The sequence below is a fragment of the Alligator sinensis genome, unplaced genomic scaffold, assembly GCF_000455745.1.
Source record: "Alligator sinensis unplaced genomic scaffold, ASM45574v1 scaffold1055_1, whole genome shotgun sequence".
In the NCBI taxonomy this organism is placed as follows: Eukaryota; Metazoa; Chordata; order Crocodylia; family Alligatoridae; genus Alligator; species Alligator sinensis.
The window spans coordinates 328,787-352,579 of NW_005842170.1; the positions used below are offsets into that span (position 1 = coordinate 328,787).

Consider the following 23,793-nt stretch of genomic DNA (forward strand, 5'->3'; position numbering starts at 1 on the left):
AGGCGGGTCCCCCGAGGGCCCGCACAGCCACCGCGCGCTTCCTGCGGGAGCCCGGCAAGGACAGCCGTGGCGACCCCGAGGGCGCGCACGGCCTGAAACTTTGCTCCCTCCGGCGCGGGCCGCGGCGCAGGAGCAACTGGTGGTCCCGAGCCGGCCCGCAGCCGGGGACGCTCCCCGGGGCAACGTGGGGGCAGGCGAGGGGCCTCGTGCGCCCCGGGCCGGCCACACGGGGCTACCTCAGAAGGACACCTATCCCCGGGGCGGCTGTGGGAAGGAAGGGGAGCCGCCTTGGCGTTAAGGCAGCACCTCGGTTCCTGGGCTGTAACGCGGGACTCGCGTGTGTCCGCGGTGACTGATGCGATGAAACAAGGGAGAGGTAAAAAACCCACCCAAGTGATCGCTAAGCAGGGACATCCAGCATTCACACTCTTCGGCCCCTGAAGTCCTTTTGGCCCCTCTACACCTTTACATTGGGCATCCCAGAGAGAAGGACTAAAAGCACATTGTCCTGGGCAGCAAGTTTGGGGTAGGCTTTCCGACTAAAAGGTGCTAATAATTGACACACAGTTTTACACTTAGATTTTTAACACGTTTCTGTTCTTCACAAGCCCTCCAGCCAGAAGAGCACTTGCTCTCTCTGCTCCAGCCTGTGCTCTGTTCTGGAGCTCTAAGGAAACTGCAGGACAAACACACAGAAGTGTGTTTCAGTGTGGAGACTTGTAGAAAGAAGACTTGATGTCACTTGTTTTCCACCTGCAAAGAAAGCAGTAGCATTTACAACAAAAAGGAATCCATCCTTGACTGCTGTCATACTTTAGTAAACTTCATCTCTCTGACTGAAGATAGATGCTATTCTCGTCTCCTTAAATCAAGAAAAAATCCTATTTATCCCTTGATCCTTAAAGGTTCAGTATCTCGTGGGTTTATTTATCTTGCAGTGGGTTTATTAATAACTATTTTAAGCTGTTTGTCTACATTGAACTGATATATTTAAGAAAAATGTGCAAAGACAAATCACTTTCTTCATTTTCAGCATATCCTTTTCCCAGATGTAAATCTTTCTCCACAAGTGAAAGCCAAAGGTGGTAAATTCTCATATTTAAAATGTTTTGCAAACAGCAACAGTTTCTTTTACAACTTTTTCTTCAGTTAGCTTTCAGCTTTCAATAATATTTAAGATATGAATTTGCTAGTTTTAATATTCAACAAAAAGGAGAAGGAAAATCCGCACATACATCTGTGATGTCCTGCTTAAATTGTTTCAGTTGATTTAGTTTACCTGCTTCAGATTCAGTTGAAACTGAAAATAAATATTCTTTTTTCATAAAAATGGATGATTTATTAAAAATACCGGAGTTCCCCCACTTCTTAGATAAATTAATATTTGATAGTGAAACATAGGTGGTTGATATTAGTAATGCAGTGTATAAAGAGCATGACTGATGGAAGCAAATTTGGCTGGTGAGAATATTTTCCCTTCCCTTCCCTTCTGAGCTTGGCACAAGAGTTTCTTGGTTATTCTTTTAGGGTGGGATTTCTTTTGAGATCTTTTAGTAAACTCTCTCCTGTGACAAGTATGTTAAATCACATATTGAAAAGGGAATGCAATTATTAGCTTTGACAATATTTGGTCAAAGTAGTCAAAACAGCAGCAACATTAGACTGATTATTTTATAATAGAAAACTATTGAAATTAGATTTTTATTTTTTTAAATGTTGACCTCCATTATAAAGTCAAATAACATCTTTGTTTATTATTTTTCTGATTAAAATTATGTATTATTTTGTTTTTAATTTTCAGAAACCAAATGGATTGAATATTCAGATTGATGGCCCTGAAAAACAGAAGTTACCTGTTTGCAGCACAGTTACTTGAAGGCAGGAGTGGAACAAGATTGCTCCAACAAGGTAGCTCAATTCTGACCTCTAGGGGTGAAAATGGAATGAAACTTCCAATATATAAAAGAAACTCTTGGTAGTAACTGATCATCAGTGCCTTTGTTTTAGCATTGAAAATGGTCACCTACAAAGATGATCTTGACAAAAAAAATTTCTCGGTAATGCCATGATATTTGCACATATAAATAGTATGTTAGGTATGCTTTACCTATCAGGGTTTTGAGTACATATTGATGACGTGGAACAGTATGGATGAACATAATGAATTTACTTGCATTAAGTTAAACCATCATTTTCATTTACATAACATTTCATTTACATCATTTACATATACCACTTGGAATATTTTCTTCTTTTAAAGCTGTAATCAGCAGCTGGAACAATAGGGAAGACTATATAGGCCACTTTGATAGGGACTACCCAGCTGAGAGTCACAGTTATGGGAATATGTTAGATACTAGGCTGCTGCTAGATGCATGGGTACTAATTACAATTAATATTATTCTTTAAAGCTCAGTAAAAAGGGTGCCACCTTTTCTTTAGCATGTGGACCTCACAAATTTGGTCACGTTAGAATTAAACTACTGCGATGTGCTGTGTTCATGTGACTATCTCTTAGAAACATTCAGAATGTTTAGCTGATATATAAAATATAAATAACCCTCAGATATTACACTCAGCAATGTGATTAATTTCCAGGTGGAGTTTAATCTGTTGACATAGAAAGCCTACATGGTTTGGGAAGTGTGTACGTGGTGTTCTGATTTGATACTGCTAACCTTGTGATCAGTAGAGCTACTTTAACCAACAGTCTCTTAGTTTAAAAAGGTGCTGATGGAAAGACATTTTTCATGATAATGGGTGCATCTACACATGCACCTAACTGCGCAGTAGACTCATTTACTGCAGTGTGAAGTGTCACAGTCTATACGTGTGACACTATTAAACCGCAGCAAACTAATTTCTGCTTCCCTAAGATAGTACCATTGGGGACAGTACTATCTTATGGTGGCAAAAATAAGTACACCTAAATAACATGTGCAAATGCTGAGCTGGGCATAAATTATGCCCGCTTAGCCCAAGCAGCAGGAGGCCGGAACCCTGCCTGCTGCCTAGCCACATGACTCTACTTTTTGGGCACTCTTGTGCCCCAGCAAGCCCCTCTACTACCAGCTGCTGCAAACTGGCCCCAGGGATGACCCTGGAACCTGCTGCCAGCCCAGACTGCTCTGCCTCAGCTCAAACTGCTGCAATCCTGAGTGCATGTGTAGATGCTGCACCCGGGAGCCATTAACTCTGGTGCAAACTGTGCTGGAGTTTACCGTGCTGCACTAATTGAACATGTAGGTGCACCCTGTATAGAGTTCAGAGCCTGGATTTGGTGACCCATATTGATCTCATATTTTAATATGTCCTTGAGGTGTCCTAAAGGGATGGACTTGGAGGGACTGTGTGAGGGTAAGTATATATTTTACAATGGCTTGATTTCATGGGCAGTTTACCATTGGAAATTTGGGTGCTTCTTCCATGGGGAATGTTTAACGTATGTTTATAGGGGCGGCTGAATAACAAGAACTCTGTCTTGTTAAACATTCTGCATTTTCAGGATTTGTTTTTGTTCTTAATAAGAATCAAAATGTTTAGAGACCTGTGGAATGGAAATGTGGGGAAGAGAGAGATAGAACAGGAGAGAGAACGAGACTTTGTAGCTTGGTTAGGAGACTATCACATGATGACTAGCTCCTGATTCAGATACCTGTCATTTATGATTAAGCGTCATCTGAGATGAAAAGTTTTCATTTGAATTCAGGTCTCCTTTTTTTCTTGTTTTGATAAAAAATGCTCTCCGAAGAAACCTTTTTCATGAAATTTCATTAAAAACAATGTCTTATTACAAAATACATAGTTGTAGATGGACAAAAGTTCTGTCAAAAACTCTTTCAACCAGTTTTGATATTGGTTTTAATTAATACTTTTGATATTAATTTTAATATTATATGTTTTAATGCTTTGTATAAGCAACTGGAGCATGGGATAGTTATGTTAAAATTAATAAATAGATAAATTTAAAATATTTATAAAATGGATTCTTCCACTGACATGCAGTAGTAATTTACCCTCCAGGAGAGCCAGACCACCTATTCTGTATTTACTAATTCAACATTTCATCTTTCAACATTTTTATCTTTGAATACATAAATTAATTATACCAATCACTTTCTGTTGTGTCACTTTTGCAAATGCAGCTTTTATATTTTAAAAACAAAGCTTTATATTTTTACACACTTACTGTGCTGCTCAGAATGAATACATACCTGTAGTTGACGGAATGTTGTCAGATATTTAAATAATTTAAATCGTATTCTTTCTAAATTTTGGCTCAAACAAATCCAATGTAATCTTGCTAACATCAGAAGAGTTGCATTCAGGATAGAATTGGTCCCATTTATTTTTATATTATGTGTGCTCTTGGCCTTAACTCATTGCTAAATTAAATTATCATACCTTGAGATGTCTGTCTAAAGGTATCTAGTTAAGACATTAGAGTATGTCTGTGGCAACAAATTGGTACTACCTAACTCTTTATTCTTAGCACATTTTTAGTGTACCTCACTCTCTATCAGCAGTTTTCATTCTTCATTCTTTTATCTGACTCCTAGCTTGCAGTATGTGAGAGTGACTTCTTTCAGTGCTGAGACAGTGAAACTCCATATTCTAACTCTGCAGGGATGCTACAGAAGTGAGTAGTGAAGTTTCCCCATGGTATAAGCATGTTACCTTTGCAGTTTCATTCTTCCATCAGCCTGGAGCATCTTGTCTGCTCCCAAATCAGGGTCTTCCTCATGACAGCACATATTTGTTGCTCTTTTACTAGTGGGATTGCTGCAAACATGTTTCAGCATATGTGAAATATATTGTTAAATGTTTGAAAATATCAAATTCCATCTGGTATGGTTGAAATCTAGCACAAAGATTTTTGCATTTTGTTTAAGCAATACTTAAATCAATGATTCTACACCAGAGATCTTGTATTCTATACTTAAAACATCTTGATTTATCACTAAAAGGTTATAGAATAACTTTTTGTATAGATTTAATACATTCTAGGATTATACTTGTAATGATTTTAAGGGTCTAATTGCAAGGTATTAAAAAAAAAAAAGTAAATATAAAAATTCATTCAGATATTACTGAGCTGTTGGTATACATGACCTGGACTACATTTGTAAAAGCTACTTGGTTAAAAAAATGCTACTTTTTAATCATAATATGTTATTCAAGCAGCTGCACCAAAGTCTTTGTTTTAGTTAACCACTAAATCATTTTCCTTTATTTGTTGAAATACCTACAACAATTCTTTTTTCATGCAGAGTGGAAAGTGAGTAAAGCACTATGACAGAAAAGGTCATACTCTCCAAACCATAAAAAGTAACGTCATCTCCTCTAGTGTTGAAGGTTAAATATTTTAGTGAAAAGTGTCAGGGATATAAGGACATTGACTGAAACAGTGGCCCACTTCCTTAAGTAACTGTCTTTGTGCCACAGTCTTGAATCCCCCAGCTTAAAGACCTATTGGAAATGAGGTCACAGGGTGAGAGGTCATGTATCAGGTGACCAAGAGTTCAAGTTAAAATGTGGCAGCAGCACTCACCAGGGAGAGAGTAAACCAAAATCACAAAAACTTCACCAACAGTCATAGAATCCTGTCAGGCATACATAAAATAAAAATCATTTTTCTTTGTGTATCAAAAATTAAAACAAAAATGGGAGCTATAGTAAATGTTTGCCTCTAGGCTAGCTTGCCAGTGGGAAAGTCTTATAACCTGCTGGTGAAGACGGTTGGGATGATGAAGCAAAATTTGTATATTATTAAAGAAAACAACACTGAGAAAATGGAATTAAAATATCACTAGTAGAGAATGCTAGTAGCAGACTAGTTTGGAAACTGTTTAAGATACCATAATTTAGAGTAAATAATTAAAAATATAATCAAAACATGTTTTTATGAATATATACTACTTAAAAGGACAGCTCATTCTTCATATCTTTATCAATTATATTAAGCTTATTGCATCTTTATTTCCTATAATAGCTATAAAGTAATTATTCTCCAAAGCTACGTCTGAGTTTAATGAATTATTTTGAACTAACATTCAAAGTAATGTACTAACAATAAGAATTCATAAGAAAATATTGTTAACATTTATTATTGACTGCTTTCATGGAATATGGTATTGGTGACATGGAAACCTGAGATGTAAAAGGAATTTAACTTATGCCTTTACTATTTCTACTCTCCTTTGGAAAGAAAATCTAGAAAATCTCTGACCAGCCTGGAACTATAGACTCTCTAGCCCCTGTGTTACTAAAGCAAATACTAAGAGTGATGGGACTGCTATGGAATCATCTACAGTTCCATCACCGTGATGTTACTGGAGTCCAGTGTGCTAAACAGAGTAAGCTGAGTAAGGTAATACAGGGTAACGTAAAACTTCTAAAATTTTTTGGAAATATGAGAATGTAGTGACCAAAGCTTACAAACTGTAATGCACATGAAACTGGTAAGCGGGAGTCTTATCCTGTGCAAAACTAAATACTTTATGCTGAACTTTCCTGAGTCTTAATGAGAGCATCCCAAATCCTGTTGGTAGAGTGGCTCCCAAGTTGTCTTTTACAACACTACATATATGACCTTTAGAATCTTTGGATGATCTTTCGTGTCGGGTCCTACCTAGTAAGAGTCATTCACAGATGATATTTGCTGGCACTGGCTCACCTGCAGCTGAGTGTTCCATGGAATATTTATTGCAAGACCAATTGAGTGGTCCCATTAAATGTACAATCTTCAGTGGCATTATTTGCTTATCAAAGATATATTCCAAAGGCAATATTGAATGCCTAGGAGACTTTGCTCTAAGGCAGTCCCTCAGGTAACATCTCGGATCCGACAAAAGATCTACTAGCACAGTATTGCCACAAGTTAAGCTTCCCCTCTCTCTCCTTGAGTGATACTTTCTGATTCAAACCCCCACCCCCCAGCTCCCCTCTGCATACCTGATAGTGTTTGCAACCTGGGGTGCCAGAATGGAAGCAGGGGGTTTGGTTGTAGCTGTGTTGGTCTAAGGACATAGGCAGGCAAGGTTCCTTGGGTAGATGTGATATCTTTTATTAGACCAACTGAGTAGTTGGAAAAAAGTTCTTAGCAATCTTTTAGGCACAAGCAAGGGTCTTCAGGCATAGGGAGACTCTGCTGTTGTTCTGAGATCTCCAAGGAATGGAGAATGGAAGCAGGGAGGCTCAAGTCTTTAGCAGCACAATGCAGAACAGTTTACATTGCTGGGATAGGAAGGATCACTGCCAAGAGCCAGGTTAACCCTTCCGTGCCTTTGTAACTACTGCATTTTTATATGGTGAGCAAGGACCCAAAGCCCTTAATTTGGCAGCAGTCAGTGAAATCTTAACCTGGGTCTTGGCAGTAATACTTCCTCTCACAGAAGCATCCTGCTGCCTCTTCAGTCGGCCTGGCTGGAGACAGCAGCCTTGCCCCTTGCCCCTTGCCACTGATTGGTCAAGAGGCATAATTAAATAGCAGTTAAATAGCAAAATCTGTGGAAATATCAAACAAATTACTGCATTATTATAAATCTAAGTATTACATTTAAATCTAAATTAGAATATGTTATGAATATACATTTATACATAATATGAATTGTAACTAATATCATCATAATTTATTATTAGCATTCTACAAAAGGTTTAGTAATGCTAACTAGTGCTTACCTTGATAGAAACAATTCATGGTAGCTGTTAAAGGCTAGCATGTAGCATCCACTGGCAGTTGTAGCTGACATCCTCTGCCTCTGCGGTGCGAACACTTGTCCATACATTGAGATTGCATGTTCTGCATCCACTGAATTTGTTGGAATGGTAAGGCAGCATTTTGCCAAGTTGTAGAAATGTGGAAACCGATCAGAAACAGATTCCCAAAACAGAGTGACAATCAAAGGCATCTGGCACTCTGACAAAGTTCACGTAAGCAGCATGTTCCTTGTCATGCTCATTCTGCCATCCATGGATTGATTTCAGTAGTTGAGGGTCAAAACTCAGAAAAGGCATCTGATTGGGGTAAAAAATGTGAACAGCACTAAAAAAAGGAGGCAACCAGTTGCTTAAATCATGGTGGTAGTGACTGATTGTCCTTGTAGTACTGATTCAACTTTGTAGCTATTGCTTAGAACGGTTCTTATCTCCAGTGGTTTTCACATTTACAGTTTGAAAGTTGTGATGCCATCCATGTCTTTGACCCAACTTATCAAGTCCATCAACTTGGTGGATCAAAGCCTACCAATTTATAGACCATGTTATAAGCTTCATAAACTGGATCGCACTTTCAGCCACAAACTTAACTTGATCTTCAATGTCACCCTGTCTGTAGAGGTTGCGTAGTTTAAGCATGCACTATGTGCCGGGTGTGATTTCAAGCTCCTCACACGCAAAGTGCTGGTAGTACTTCATATTCTTTGCATGGTAACAAACTGTGTTAAACCGCAAATTCTACCTTATAAGCACTGGCTCTGGTGGAAGTGACACAGTCACATGTAGATCTCTGCTTTGATTGGCGACCGAATGCTTTTTTAAAAGAGGAAACTAGGCTATTTACATCAGGAAAATGTGTGCACTAGATGTCTCACTAAAGAAAGGATGTGTAGGTGACATGAATTGCGTTAGGCATCATTACATGGAGCACGTCAGAGAAAGCTTTGCACATATACAGTACATTTTCAGACAGAAATGATGAGATCTTGTTAAATTCTAAGCCGTAGTTTACACTTCACTAGCCTTCACTACAGCTTGTGCCATGGTAGAAAAATTGACAGATGCAAGGTGAACCAGCTCTGTTTGAAAAACAGGCGGGTTGCGGTCTGTCCAGCTCCCAGGTACAAATAAAATGTACAGATCATAATCTTGGGCATCTGTTGCTTCATCTGCTACAATTGAGATTGATTCATATTCTGCCAACGCAGATTTTGTATACTGAACATGTGAAGCAATTACTCCTGGTAGATGATCTTGGTGAAGCTTGTTTGGACATGGGAAAGTGCTAGCATTTGCCACGTATTTGTTCAAGTAGTCCTTTCATTTAGGGTAACCAATTTTGTCCAGAAGAGTGTTGGTGTCCATGAATGCTTCCACTAGTGCAAATGTAGCCTCTGTTCTTGTCACACTGCTTTCATTGGTTCTTTTAAAGATCGAGGACATAGTTGCATGTTTCTTGCTCTGACCTTCAGCCTCTTCAGCAGCCTTTTGCTTTATTTGTGATTCAGATGCTAAATGCTGATCAATGCTGTTTTTCCTTGACACACCCAGAGTCGCATTGCTTGATGAACAAAACAATTTACCACCATCTGCATGCAAGGTTCCTACAGGGAACTGCCGTACATGATCCTGAGCTGAAATGTATTTAGCTGTCTTGAATTTCTTTTCACTCATCCTCTTCAGACTGGATCATTGCTGCAGCATTGATCTGGTTTCTTAAAAGATGGGGCTGAAACCTTTTTACTTCCCTGACTGGTGGCTTCACTGAGACTATGTCATGAGCTCATCCTCTCAGTAGTTCTCTTTCAAACCATGTGCTTTATAGCTGCAGGGATTGCCACATTTTCTTTGTATTCCAGTAAGCTTAGTAAGCTTTTTTTTAGGTAATTCAGCACAAAATCATGGGAAATGGCATATTTTGCAGTGGTCACAGAAACCGCTGTTTTTCAGTTTCCACAAAAATCACGAAACTGCAATTTAAGTAGGACCCTAATCATATGCTTTGTACTAGCTGGTGACTCCATGAATGGGGATAGCACAACATTTTCATGGGGTGGCCCATGAGGGTCCTCAAGGGGTGGTACCTTCAGAGGCCATGACACTGACAGAGGGGACTTGCACCCTCTGGCACTGTATGCCAGAGGCTGCCTACAAGATGTTACTGGGGTTCCCCAGAGCAGTCTGCTGCGCCTTCACTGGGCATCTCCTTCAGTGGGAACTCTCTTAATGGGGTTGTTCTCAGTTGTATCTTCAGGGCCCAGCTGAGTGGCACTTTCAGGGTCTGGGCAGTTCCTTGGGGCGGTGGGATGAGGTGTTCCCAGGGGCTGCCTCTGAGGTTGTGCCACCCTGTGGAATCCTAGTGTCATGATGGGGTTCAGTGGGGCTGAGGAATCTTAGTGGGGCAGTGATGTTGGGATCCTGGGTTTGGACATAACGGGACAAGGGTTCAGTGTGGGGTGGCACCAGGGCACATGGAGCTGCATGAAGGGGCCCTGTTTTGTTTGTGGGGGCACCCAAAATGCAGAGCTTGTTGTGTGGCAGTGATGAGGCCAGTCTCACTTTGGGCTCCCCGGATTTAGAGCTTACTGTGGCCCATGTAGGTCCTGGTCTTGGACTGCCAGGCTGGACTGGGCCTAGCAGAGGCATAACTACCAAGCTTTGCACCCTGAGCCAAACCTCCTTGCACCCTGAGGTCTGTGTGTTGAAGGTGCCAAGTGCTGGAGAGCAGGGAGAGGGAAGAGGGGTGGTCAGTCTTATCTGTCCCAGTGAGGCAAAGACTCAAGTATTGCTGCTTCTGTGTCCTGCGCCCAGTTCCTATGGCCAGGCAGCATGGGGCTGTTTCCTTATTCCACCCTTCCCCCCACTTTCCTGAAACCAGGTGGCAGGGAGATGTTCCCCATCCCATTTCTCTGGCCAGTCAGCATGGGAGTTTTCCCCTCCTCCCTGCCCTCTTTCAACTGGACAGCACAGGTTTGTCATCCCCTCCACCAGCTCTGGCCTGTGGGACAGTATTGTTTCTGGTCAGCCCTTCTGGCTAGGCTGAGTTTGGAGAAAAGTGGGTGAGCAGGGTACAATGTGTGGGATGGGCTCTCACACCCCAAAGAGCTGGCCTGGTGAGCTGCAATGTGCCCCTTCAGCTCTAGGCCCTGTCCTGTCCTGTCCTGTCCTGTCTTGTCCTGTCCTGGTCCTCCTCTCCCCTCTTGACTTGCAGCCCTGCCCCAAGAAGTCACATAGGCTGGCCACCCCTATGCAAGCAAATTTTTAACACTATCAGCTATTACTACTAATACTAAAAAGCGAATACAGTAGACCCTCGATATTCATGGGTTCAGCATTCACGGTTTCAAATATTTGTTAATGCTGAACCTGCATTTTAAATACGCTTTATACACTTACAGGAGTTCCTTGGGAGCTCCGCGCTTGCTGCCACCAGGCTCCTGCCGCTGCTGCCGGGCTCCTGACGCCTCCAGAGCCATGGCCCCCACACCAGCCGCCAGGGTCACTGCATTTATGAACTCAGTGCCTTATTCACAGATTTCGCTATTCGCGGGGGATTTGAGAATGTATCCCCTGTGAATGGCGAGGGTCGCCTGTACTACTAATAATACCCATAATGAATTAACTGGGCTTCTTAATTTTTTATGGTATACTAAAGTCAGAGTGGTAGTTTTTGTTATGTATCAGACATGTACTATTACACACTAAAATAATTCTATTTGAAAAGTCCAGCAAATATGTATTCAATTCAAACTCACTTCACAATAATCTAGGTTTCACAGTCAGAACTTCATTCAGGGTCATGATACACCCTAAAGTTTTATTGCTAGAACAAGTTGCATACACATTTCTGTTCAAAGGATATTTTTCTGTAACACAAATTAGGGAAGTTGACACACTGCCTGTTTTGGCACTCTTCTGAGTACTGAACATTTGCTAGATAGATGGGGTACAAGTAAGGAAGTGAACTAAACAAAAAATACTATAGCTTCTCTTTTCACTTGAAGTGAAGTGATTGATACCAAATCTCAGTAATATACATGCATCCTTGTCTCAGATAGGTTTGTTCTGAATTCAGTAAATGATGCACTTTAGAGTGTTTTCCTACATCTGAAAAATATACAGATTAAAACTGTTTTGTTTTGGGTCAAAGTATAGTCCAAATTGGTTTTTGTTGCACTAAAGATGACAGGGAAAAGCTGTGCTTTGTTGATTTTTATCTTACAATTATATGCTTGACTTTTACAATGAGCAAAAAGTAAGAGGAGCAAAGTACATAGATTAATCTGAGCTCATCTCTTTTGTTTCCATGTAGGGTCCCTAGAGTTGTGTTAGTTGAACTTCTTGCTATATCACATAAGAAATCATCATTTTGTACTCTCATAAATACTGTAGTTTCTTGCATACAGCATGTACTTTAAAAAGAAACAATAGCTGCTGGAAATTGCCATACACATTATATATGAGAAATATGGTAAGAGCAGTTTGCTTCATCAAGCAAAAGTGAAAGGAAAATTTGCACAGAAGTTACAGGGAGCAGAACAATGAACAGGCTTAGCTCCTCAGCTGCTGCTACTCAGTGGGCATGTCTACACATGATGCTACATTGCCGTAGCAACGCTGCTATGGTAATGTAGCTTCTGTGGGCATCTACATGTGACCAGCAGCTACTCTGCCATAGTGACATGCTCCCTTAGTATAGCTGTTAAAATAACTGTGCGCCACATGTATGGCACAGTACGGGCTGTTACTGAGCCGTGATTTAGTCCTTCTAAAAGGGAGTACTAAATCATGGCGGAGTAACCACGTTGCCATAGCAACATGTGTAGCTGTACCCAGTGGGTGCAGCTACATGAGGCATTTACTTCAGAGCTGGTTGATTATAGTTTCATAGTTTTAGGGTCGGAAGGGACCTAATAGATCTTCTAGCCCGCCCCCCCGCCAGGGCGGGAGAACAACCAAAAAAACCAAAACAAACAAACAAACAAACAAAAAACCTAAAAACAAAAACGGGACTCAAATGAGTCCAGCCAGGTAAGTATCCAGCCTCTTCTTAAAGACCCCCAGGGTAGGGGCCAGCACCACCTCCCTTGGAAGTTGGTTCCAGCTCCTAGCCGCCCTGACTGTGAAGTAGTTTTTTCGGATGTCCAATCTGTACCTCCTCTCCATCAACTTGTGCCCATTACTCCTTGTTATGCCAGCGGGGGCTAGGGGAAACAGCGTCTCCCCCAAACCCTTCTGGTTCCCCCTAGTGAGTTTATAGACGGTCACCAGGTCCCCCCTCAGCCTTCTCTTGTGGAGGCTGAATAGGTTCAGGTCCCGCAGTCTCTCACTGTAGGGTCTGCCCTGTTGTCCCCGGATCATGCGGGTGGCCCTCCTCTGGACCCTCTCCATGTTGTCCACATCCCTCCTGAAATGGGGCGCACAGAACTGGACACAATACTCCAGCTGCGGCCTGACCAGCGTCGCATAGAGGGGGAGGATCACCTCCCTGGCTCTACTCGAGATGCACCTGTGGATGCACGACAAGGTCCGGTTAGCCCTGCCAACCATGACCTCGCATTGTCGGCCCATGTTCATCTTGGAGTCAATAATGACACCAAGATCCCTTTCCGCCTCCGTGCTCTCAAGTAGGGAGTTCCCCATCGTATAAGTGTGCTGCTGGTTCCTACTACCCAAGTGCAGCACCCTGCACTTGTCCGTATTGAAACACATCCTGTTCCTGTTTGCCCACCCCTGTAACCTATCCAGATCCTTCTGCAATCTCTCTCTCCCTGCTAGCGTGCTCACCTCCCCCCAAATTTTGGTGTCATCAGCGAATTTAAACAGGTTGCTCTCCACCCCAACATCAAGATCGCTGATGAAGAAATTGAACAGCGCAGGCCCCAGGACCGAGCCCTGGGGGACTCCACTACCCACCTCCCCCCAAGTCGAATAAGATCCATCCACCACCACCCTCTGAGTGCGACCCTTCAGCCAATCTGCAATCCATCTGACCGTGTAGGCATCTATGCCACAGTCGCCTAGTTTATTAATTAGGATGGGGTGAGAGACGGTGTCAAAGGCCTTGCTGAAGTCCAGAAAGACTACATCCACCGCGACACCTGCGTCCATGGCCTTTGTGACCTGATCATAAAAGGCAATCAGGTTGGTCTGACATGATCTCCCCCTAATAAATCCATGCTGATTGCCCCTGAGCATCATCTCGGATGCCGGCCCATCACAAATGTGCTCCTTGATGATCTTCTCAAAGAGCTTCCCCAGGATTGAGGTAAGACTGACGGGCCTATAATTGCCCGGGTCCTCCCTTTTCCCTTTTTTGAAGATGGGGACCACATTAGCTACCTTCCAATCGTCTGGCACCTGGCCCAAGCACCACGATCGCTCGTAGAGCCGTGCCAGGGGCCCTGCAATAACCCCAGCCAGCTCCCTCAGCACCCTGGGGTGGAGAGCATCCGGACCCGCTGACTTGAACGCGTCCAGCCCCTCCAGAAGCTCTCTAACCCGGTCCTCCCCAACCTGAGGTCTGAAGGCGATCCCCTCGCGTCCGGCTTCTATCACAGCAGGGAAGTCCCGGTCCCTGCACAAGAAAACGGAGGTGAAGAATTGGTTAAAGAGGTCCGCTTTATCCTCTGACGCAACCACCAGATTGCCCCGCATATCCTGCAGGGGCCCCACATTACCCGGCGCCTTCTTCATCCTCCCAATATATTTGAAAAAGGACTTTTTGTTATCCTTAATCCTGGACGCTAATCCGAGCTCTATCTCCGCCTTGGCCTTCCTAACAGCCCGCCTGCAGGCCCGAGCAGAGGAGGTATACTCCTCTTTGGAGATTACACCCCCCTTCCACCGGGCGTACGCCACCCTTTTGGCAAGCAGGCATTCCCGGACACCCTTGGTGAGCCAGGGGGGCTTTTGGACACTCCTGCCCGCCTTGCTTCTTGTCGGGATGGACACCCCTTGGGCCCCGAGTATCGTTTCCTTAAGGAACGACCACTCCTCTTGGACGCTGAGTTCCTCTGCCCTCAAGGACCCCAGTTCCTCTCCCACTAATCTCCTCATCTCACTGAAGTTGGCCCTCCTGAAGTCTAGGGCCACCACCTTGCTGCGGGCCCTTGACACTCTACGCTGGATGGTGAATTCCAGCACGCGATGATCACTATTGCCCAGGTGGTCAAGAACCTGGAGGCCTCTTACCAGGTCGTCGCCTGCGGCCAGGACCAGGTCCAGCAGAGCATCTCCTCTGGTGGGACTGTGCACCTCCTGAATCAAGTGGAGGTCCTGCAACTCGGCCAAGAACCTCCTGGAGCGGTCCGTCCCGGCTGACTGCTCCTCCCAGCAGATGTCCGGGTAATTAAAATCGCCCATGACAACTACATCCCTTGCTTTTAGTGTCTCCGCAAGCTGGCCTGAAAATTCCCTGTCCAGCTCCTCCTCTTGATTGGGGGGTCTGTAATAGACCCCCACCGTCAAATCCCTCTCTCCTTGCCCCCCCTGGATCTTGACCCAGAGCACTTCAGCTTGCCCTTCCCCTGACCCCATTCTGCTGGCAGAGGATGTGTAGTGCTCCTTGACACAGAGTGCCACCCCCCCGCCTTTTCTGCCTTCTCTATCCCGCCTGTACAGCCTATAGCCCCTAATGTTAACTGCCCAGTCATGGGATGAGTCCCACCACGTCTCTGTTAACCCTACGACATCTGGATTTGAACTAGCTATTCTGAGGGCGAGTTCCTCCTGTTTAGCTCCACAGTAAAATCTCAACATCTGCACATGTGGCCATATTAGGCCGCAGGAAACTAATTAACTCCGTAGCAGGGTAGTACTTGTAAATACAAGTACTACCTTGCTGAGGAGTTTTTTGTGCCCGTGTAGATACTGACCCATCTGGCTGGGGCATGAGAGTGCTTCAGTGTGGGGCTGCCTGCCAGCTAGCCCCACACTATAGTATCTTTATGCTCCAGCCAGCCCCTCTGCAGCATGTTGAGCCAGGTTGGATTATCCTGGGCTGGCAGACTAACCCCCAGGGCTCCTTGCCAGCCAGGGTTGCTCCAATCCAGCTCAATGTGCTGCAGTCCTAGGTGCAGGAGAAGATGTGGTATCCAGGAGAAATAAACTCCTTTGCATATTATACTGGAGCTGACTCCTTTGCATTAATTTCATGTGTAGACCTGCCCAGTTAGTACACAGAAAGATCTTTTTTTCTTCATTATGCCATTCAAAAATATGGTGCATATTTTATCACAGAGTATGTTGTACATGAAACAATATTGTTCTTTGAAACCTAGAGTATGGTACTCTGAAACAGAACTCAGCAGCAAACTAACAGCAGATTGGATATATGTTGTTGTTTCTTCTTCTATGTAGAGATAGTCCACAATTCACACAATTTGCGTATGGGCATATTTAGATGTGAGGTTCTTGTTTGATGTATTATCAGGAAAGGATTAGGTTTTGATCAGCATCAAACTTTACTGAAGTTCAGGTGATGGATCAGGTGTTTCAATTCAGTCCTGTCTCTAATTTTAACTCATGGTTTAGAAAAGATATTTTCCTTAACCCAAATATTACTGTATTTCTACACTTTGGGTGCATCTACACATTCATTTAAGTGTGACTAAATTGACTGTGCATTAAGCTAATGCTCATTAAGTGATTTTTGGCAGGTGTCTACACTTGCAGAGACTTGGCATTAAATTTAATGCTAAGTCCCTCCAGCCTTGCCATGTGCTCCTATGACCACCAGGGGGACCTCCAGCCTCTGGTCACATGGCTACCACCATTTGGCAGCCATATTGAAGCCAGAGCCAGCTGCCAGAACTTGGCAGCCATCTTGGAAACACAGCCTCACCCTCTGATCCCCAGTCAGACCCTTTCCTGCCCAGGAGCCATGTGCAGCTCCTTTCTTGCCCACCCTGACTCCCTGAACCATGGCTGCTGCAGCTCCTGCCCCTGCCCCTGGCAGTGATGCCCAGCACCCCACTTCTCCAGCCCTGCCCCTGTCAGCGATGACCCCACACTCCTGCTGGCCATGGTGCTAGACAAGCTGGCCCTAGCAGGTCCCCCTGCCCAGGCCCCAGGAGAGTCATGCACCCACCAGCGGAGGTTAGGGCACTGCTTGTGGGAAGCCCTGACTGACCCCCTCCTCCTGCACTCCCAGTTCCAGCCTGCCTGCTGCACCACCTACACACCCTGTACCACCTGCTCACCCCCAGCACCACTTTCAGGACATGCACATGATTGAAAGAAAAAAACTTTATTTCCTTAACAACACCCATCTCCTTCCCCACCCCCCTCCCACTGCAACAAACAGAGCCCCCTCCCCACTCCCTCCCTAACACACAGAGCCCCCACTCCCCTCCTCCCTCAACCAACAGGGCTCCTCCACCACCCTTCCCACCCACCAACAATAAAAAACCTTCTTACAAAGTGAAAATGATTTACAATGTCTCTTTTTTTCAGGCCCAGAGTGGGGCTGGGGTGGGGGGGGTAGGGGGCAGAGCCCTGGGGCAAGTGCCCAGCACCCTCCCCTTGGGGCATTCCTCCATGGGTCTGGGGGCTGTGGCAACCCCAGTGAGTAGTGGCCTCATGCTGCAACCACCTGGGATGGCACTTGGTCCATGTGCTCTTGCTCCAGGACCTCCATTAGCACCTAGTGGTCCCGTTGTGCCTGATCCCATGCCTCATCCTGGGAAGTCTCCTGGGCAATATCTTCTGCCTGCCAGGCCTGCACTCATGTCTCCCATGCCTGTACCTGCACCTCCTGCTCCTCTGCCACTGCCACCAGCTACTGGAGCAGGATGGTCCTGGGACCCCCTGGCTCCAGCACTGGGTGGTGGTGATGTGGAGCCGGCATTTTTGCTGGGGCTGGTGGGATGTCCCCTGCATCCAGATGTTGGCCTTGCAGAGGCAAGAAACAGAAGCCTTTTGTGCACATTTGCAATATTGCAGAGATAAGATGCTCTGCATCAGGGGCTCTGTGCTGCATGGCCTCAGATTGGAGGTCAGCCATGTGCGGGTGCCCAGGGACCACAGTAAGCTGTCTGGGCAAGGATGAGCCTGGACAGCCACCTGTTGAGCCCCTTGTCCCTGCTTGCTCCCATGGGGCTGGCGGACTGCTGGGTGCTGGCTGCAAGCAGTCTAACTCCATCTCCCCCTTCCTAGAACAGGACAGGTCAGGCTGGTGGCAGCACCTGCTGCCACAGCTCGAGACCCCATTCCCCGCTTCTGCCCTGCAGGTGAACTGCTCTGCTGCACTGCCACTGAGCCCATGGTTCCTGGGCTTGAGGTGTGCAGGGCTCCCACACAACTGTGGTGAGGGGCTGGCCATGCCCCTGCCATCCCTGTAGGGGGACTCTCCAGGGAGGAGCCCTGGGGCCAGCCCCCTTGTACCACCACTGCTCCCCATGTGCCTCTGCTGCATGTACCCCAGGTGGTGCACGATGAGCTATTTGTGCAGGCAGAGGGATGCCCAAGCCACTATGGGTTGCTGCTGCTGGTCCTCCTCATGCCCTGGGTACATCTGCACTCCTGGTTCAGTACCCTGCACTATGATGGCATAGGGGGCAAGCCTGGGCTGCCCCACAACTTCCGCCACTGCTTGGAGAGCTACCTGTGGCAGTGCTACATGCCCCTACCCTCTGCTGCTGAGGAGAGCATTGCCACTGGCATCAACACCTTCCTTGGCATGTGAGAACCCTGTGCCTGCCTAACTTCTGGGACATGGACTGCTGAATAAAGTTTTGAGCTGTGGCCCACTTCTCTACATGCTGTAGTGGGGGAACTCAGGGCCAGGGAGTGTGTGCAGGCCAGGCAGGGAATGGGGGCAGGGACTTGGGCCAGGGACAGGGGTGGAGACTGGGAGGGCTCTGCCACAGTGTGGGACTTACCACGTGTCCAGGGCTGGTGAGGCTGGCAGTTTGGCATGTACCTCCTCATCAGTGAGGGTGAGCAGCGGCACCTGGTGTCCACATCCTGTGGTGCATGGCAGGCTGGCACCTGGCTAGAGCCCCCCCCTCCCCCTCCCCACATAGGAGCAGGTGCTGCTGTTGACCGGTGGTGATGTTGCTGGCTGCCCATCATGGTGGGGTCTGGGGCTGTGCTGAGGGCACAGCAGCCACTGGCCAGGGCTCCCTGAGCTGCCAGTGGATACAGCAGGTTGGGGAGGAGGCTGGGGTGGGGTGCTGAAGGCTTGAGGTTCCCTCCTCTGGTGACATATCACTGGAGGGGTCCGGGCAGGATGGGGGCATAGGGAGACCCCCCTTGCTGGTGACACTTGTAGGGTTGTGGCCTGGGTCCCGGGGCACCCAAAAGCAGGTCAGCTCCCACATAAAGGCCATGATCTTACACACACGACTGGGCCAACTATTGTAGTCAGTCATGCTCATCCACTGTGTCCAGAAGACCTTGATCTTAATAAGGCACTGACACACCAACTGGGAGTGTCCTCACTCCCGCATGCCATCCAATAGGGCATCATAAATATGGGTGTTTGAGTGTCCACTCCATGTGAACTGCCTTAGCACATTGGCACCATCTCAGGGCACTAAGAGATTACCATCCAGTTTCCGGGTCCAGTTGGGGGTCTGGACAGTGGCATGGGTGTGCACATGCAGGCAGGGCCAGGGCTTGATAGGGAGGAAGTTAATGACATGATGTCCTGTGCTGGCTCTCTGGGCCCTAATGTGGCTGTCCCTGCATAACCAGCTCTGGACAGGTGTTAGCGGTACCCAGTGCAGGGGCATGGCCAGGGACTGGGAGCCACACAGCAGAGGAACTAAACTATAGGACCTTCAAGGGAAGGAGACACTGCTGGGGGTGAGCAGCAGCAGGGAGCAGGTGCTGGCCCTGCTGCCAGACACAGCTAAGCAGCAGCCCTGAGGGGATATCAGGGCTGAGGAAGGGGTGCAGTAAGCTGAATCCCTTTGCAACACTCAGCTGTGGGCAACAACAGCTCTAGAAAGGAGACAGACCAGGCAGAGGCAGCTTGTGGCCTGTCCAGGGTGGCACACAAGGCCTACACTGGTCCTAGGGAGTGCACAGGCTCCAGCAAGGTTCTGTGCAGCCTGCCTGTGGCCAGGCACCTTTGGTGCCTGCCACTTAAGAGGCATAAGCAAGCTGTGGAGCAGCCAGCAGGTGCAGCGCAGCCAAACGAGGTGGTCACATGACCGTGGGAGGGCTCCTGGATTGGAGGACGGGACTGAGCAGCCTCAATATAAACCCAGGCCCTCAGGGCTGAGTTGGCAGTTACATCTAGGGTTTGACAACATCACCCAGCCAGAGCTCCTGCTCCTGCTCCCAGAACACCTGGAGGCTAAGGGTAGGAACTATGGGGATGGAGGAGGTTCCTGGTCCTGGGGAATTACCTGAAACTACACCCTGCTAGGGATGGATGGTGTGGTGGAGCTGCCTGTGGCGGGGTGATCCCCCGAAAGTGCCACACCAGTTGCCTCTCTAGTGAAAGGCAAGTATGGGGTGCCTTATAGCAGCAGCCCCCACACCCTGGTGGGTAACTCCATAGGAGAGACAAGCAGGTCCAGGCACATTGATAGACACCTGAGGCTTGAGTGAGCCTTAGGCTGACTTGACGACCCTCGTAAGTTGACAGACTCCTGAGGCACAAGGGGTATAAGGCCCAGAAGCCCCAGTAAGGGGGTGGTGTAGTGGTCCCAGTAGGGGAACATGTAAGGGAATAGCTAAGCAGTAGGCTGCATATAGTAGGGTCCTGGAGGACTGTGCATAGATGATGTACAGTAGGGTCCACGCAGGTGGGCCTGAAGGGCTGTACAGGGGCTATGTAGAGTAGGGTCTGTGAGAAGGGCCTGAAGGACTGTGCATAAGCTGGTCCCAGTAGTTTGATTGAGTTGAGACCGTATTGAGGAGGCATGAATTGAGGCCCCAGTGAGGTGGGGTGTGTGGCTCAGGTAAGTCTCCAGATGCCTGAGGAGAAGTTTGGACCTGAGGCCAAGTGTGACCCAGCCATGGGGCCGGAGGAGCTAGAAGTAATTGGATGCCAGCTGTGAGGCATGGGACATGGTATAAGGAAGGTCAGAACTGTGTATTACGTCCTTGGCATTGGGCATTAAATGGGCAGCCTCCTGCCTTGTTAACATCTATTAATTACATCAAAGGCATGGCAGACGAGTCAGGTGGGCAGACTGCCCTAGAAAGGTGGGCGGGCCAGCATTTTTTAAAGGCCCCTTAGACAACCCCCTATCACACTGCCCCAAGGCACAAAATGGCTGCTGGCTTTTATAGCCGGCAGCTAGGGGCTGCCAGAGAACAGCCCAGCCCTGAGGCTCCCAGCCAGGAGCCCTGGGGCTGGTCTCAGGCCGGCCCCCTAGTGGCTGGGCAGACCTGGCACTAAACTTAGTGCTGGGTCACATCTACATGTGTTACTGTGCATTAATTAATCACAATTAGCCATTTTTACTGTGTAGTAAGGGTGCACATATGTAGACGCATGCCTGTACTGCACAGTAAATTAGGCTAATATGCATTAATGCATCTTGTGTAGGGTTGCCATTTGCGATACAAAGCACCTTTCCTCCCCCCCCAAAATCATGGTCTAGTGTACCAGAGGCAGAGCTGGACCTTCATTTCATGAGAGAACGTAACATGGAATGAAAGTTTCAAGAACAATTAAAATAGTTTATTTGTACAACTCCTCTCCCATTTCTGCTACTAAAGTAATTCACAACGCAGGTATTGATTCCATGCATGTATTGCTTCCATTTTTCTAGAACTTAAAGTAATGTTTTGTTTTCTAAAACTTTTTTTCAATAGCTACATCTCCTAATTTTGCTATTGTTTCATATTCTATTATAGAACTTAGTTTGTACATGCCAATTAACGTTCATCTGACACATTATTCAGCAACAAAATACAGCATGATGCAACTTATCACAATCTCCTAATGCACAAAAAGGGGAAATTGATTAGAATGGATTACAAGCTGTTTTATTCTGTTTTTATAATACAAACATAAAACTGTCACAATTTATAGCCTGTCTCCATCTACTTAAATTGAAAATATCTTTGAGAGGAAAGAACATGCAATTATTTTTTAATATGGCCCTTCCTTCTGATCCATTGTTCTCCAATGCTTCAGCACTTAATTCATCTTTAGTTCAATCTACAGGTATTCAGTGGGAACAGATTCACAACCTCAGATTTTTTTGAAAATATGTAGGACTTAGCCACTGCAATGTCAGATGTTGCATTACCTTAATTTTATTTGCACTGTCATCTCATGAGGAATTCACAACCTCAGATCAGCTCGTTCCTACAAGACAGGTGAAAGTTTGGCAGTTCTGAAAGGAATTCATAGAATCCAACTTTTTGAAGCCTTAGCCAGAAGGAAAGTTAATACGAGTGTTGTAATTTAAGCTCTGTCTCTCTCATGAACTTTGAGGTCTAATTCCGGGCTGCAGAGAGGCTTTTTCCTCTGCCTGGAGTCCCAGCTATGAACCTTCTTCTAGAGATATGTGCCTAAGGCCTTTTTAAACTCATGATTGTGGGCCAGTACCTCACCCTAACTGGAGACTACATGATGTGTCATCCTTTTACCTCAGAGTCCAGTGGTTACAGCAGTTACCTGGGATATAGGAGATTTAGGATCTGGTCCTTGTTCTGTCTGAAGGGAATGAACCCACACGTTGCACCTCCCAGGAGGGTAACTAACCATTTTTCTATAAGTTATTCTGAGGTGAGGAGGGAGCATGGGTGGATCAAGGATTTTGCAAAGGATGGTACAGATGGTGTGGTGCATCTTTACATATAACACAACACATGCTTTTATCCAGTTGAAAAGAAACTAGAAGCCTTCTTAATATTTTAGAGACCTACGGCTGCATTATTCAGTTGAAAGTCCAAGCAAATACAAATATAACTTTATTTGAAAGTGCATTAATTTGCTATATCATATGTATACAACAAATGAGGCAAAATAATCAAAAGATGTTTCATTAGTCCTGTAGTCATTAATTAAATGTACATCTCCTTTTTAGATTCATAAAATGAAATCTAAAATCTTGACAATGCATCCAGTGCTTCATTGATATTCATTTCCATACCTGAGCTAATGTTTTCACCTAGAGTTAAAAACAGACTGCAGGGCTATGACATAGGAGCAATTATTACCAGGAGCAGTTAAGAGACATCAACATTTCAGAAGAAAGTGTGACAGGAACAAACTCCTAGGCCCAGTCACAGTGCTGGCTCGCTCGCCCGTCTTTGGGCAGGCTGCCCGCCTTACTTACCTGCTATGCCTTGTTGTAAAGTAATTAGGATGTTAATTAGGAGGGAGGCTGCCCTTCATGCACCCTGATGTCAAAGGGTGGTACGCACACGACCCAGACCTTCCCTTACCACGTCCCATGCCTCTCAGATGACATTTGTGAGATGTGCTATACCCCGGCTTGAAGCCAGGCCCAACAGCGCACTGTTAGGCCTTTCTCATGCTACCCTGTTCAGGACCCTAAACATACCACCCCCTCTCACTGGGGCCTCTACCACACCACCCACTCTCACTGGGCCTCTTGCATTCATGCCCTTTACTGGGCCACATTCACCCTGCACTGCTCCATTGGGTGACCACATAAGCCATCAGGCTTGTCTCTGCACTCCTTGGCCAGCCCTAGCACAGCCTTTAGGGCCTCTCCTGCAACCCTCATCTGCTCAGTGACAGGGCAGTTTGCAAAACACTGGGCTAACTCCACCCCTGGCACCTCATTGGGTAACACACCCCACTGATTTCCTAATTGGGGCCAATTCATACCCAGGACCAGGAGCCTCCTGCCATTCCCATAGCTCCTGCCCTTACCTCCAAGATGTTCTGAGCCAGGATCTGAAAATGGCTGCCTCATCCGAGCTGGCCTGGACCTGTCTGCTGCCTGCTCTCCTTCTTAAAATGGCAGACACCAAAGGTGCTCTGCCACCCACCTTCCCCACTTAAAATGGTTTCTGGGGGAGGCTTTTCCTGATGCTCACAAAGCAAGCTCCCTAACAGCCTGCAACAGCCCTTAAGTGACAAGCACCCTGGTGGTGCTCCACCACAAAAGGATAGTATGATTAGTGGAACAA

The 23,793-nt window shown here is 46.2% G+C and overlaps 1 long non-coding RNA gene across 1 annotated transcript in view; it reads left to right on the forward strand.

The window, feature by feature from the left end:
* Positions 1 to 23,793, forward strand: part of LOC112550638 — a 59,203-nt gene that overhangs the window by 667 nt on the left and 34,743 nt on the right. The window contains exon 2 of the long non-coding RNA XR_003094564.1: positions 1,802 to 1,908. This is a non-coding gene — a long non-coding RNA (uncharacterized LOC112550638). The remainder of the gene's footprint in view (positions 1 to 1,801; positions 1,909 to 23,793) is intronic.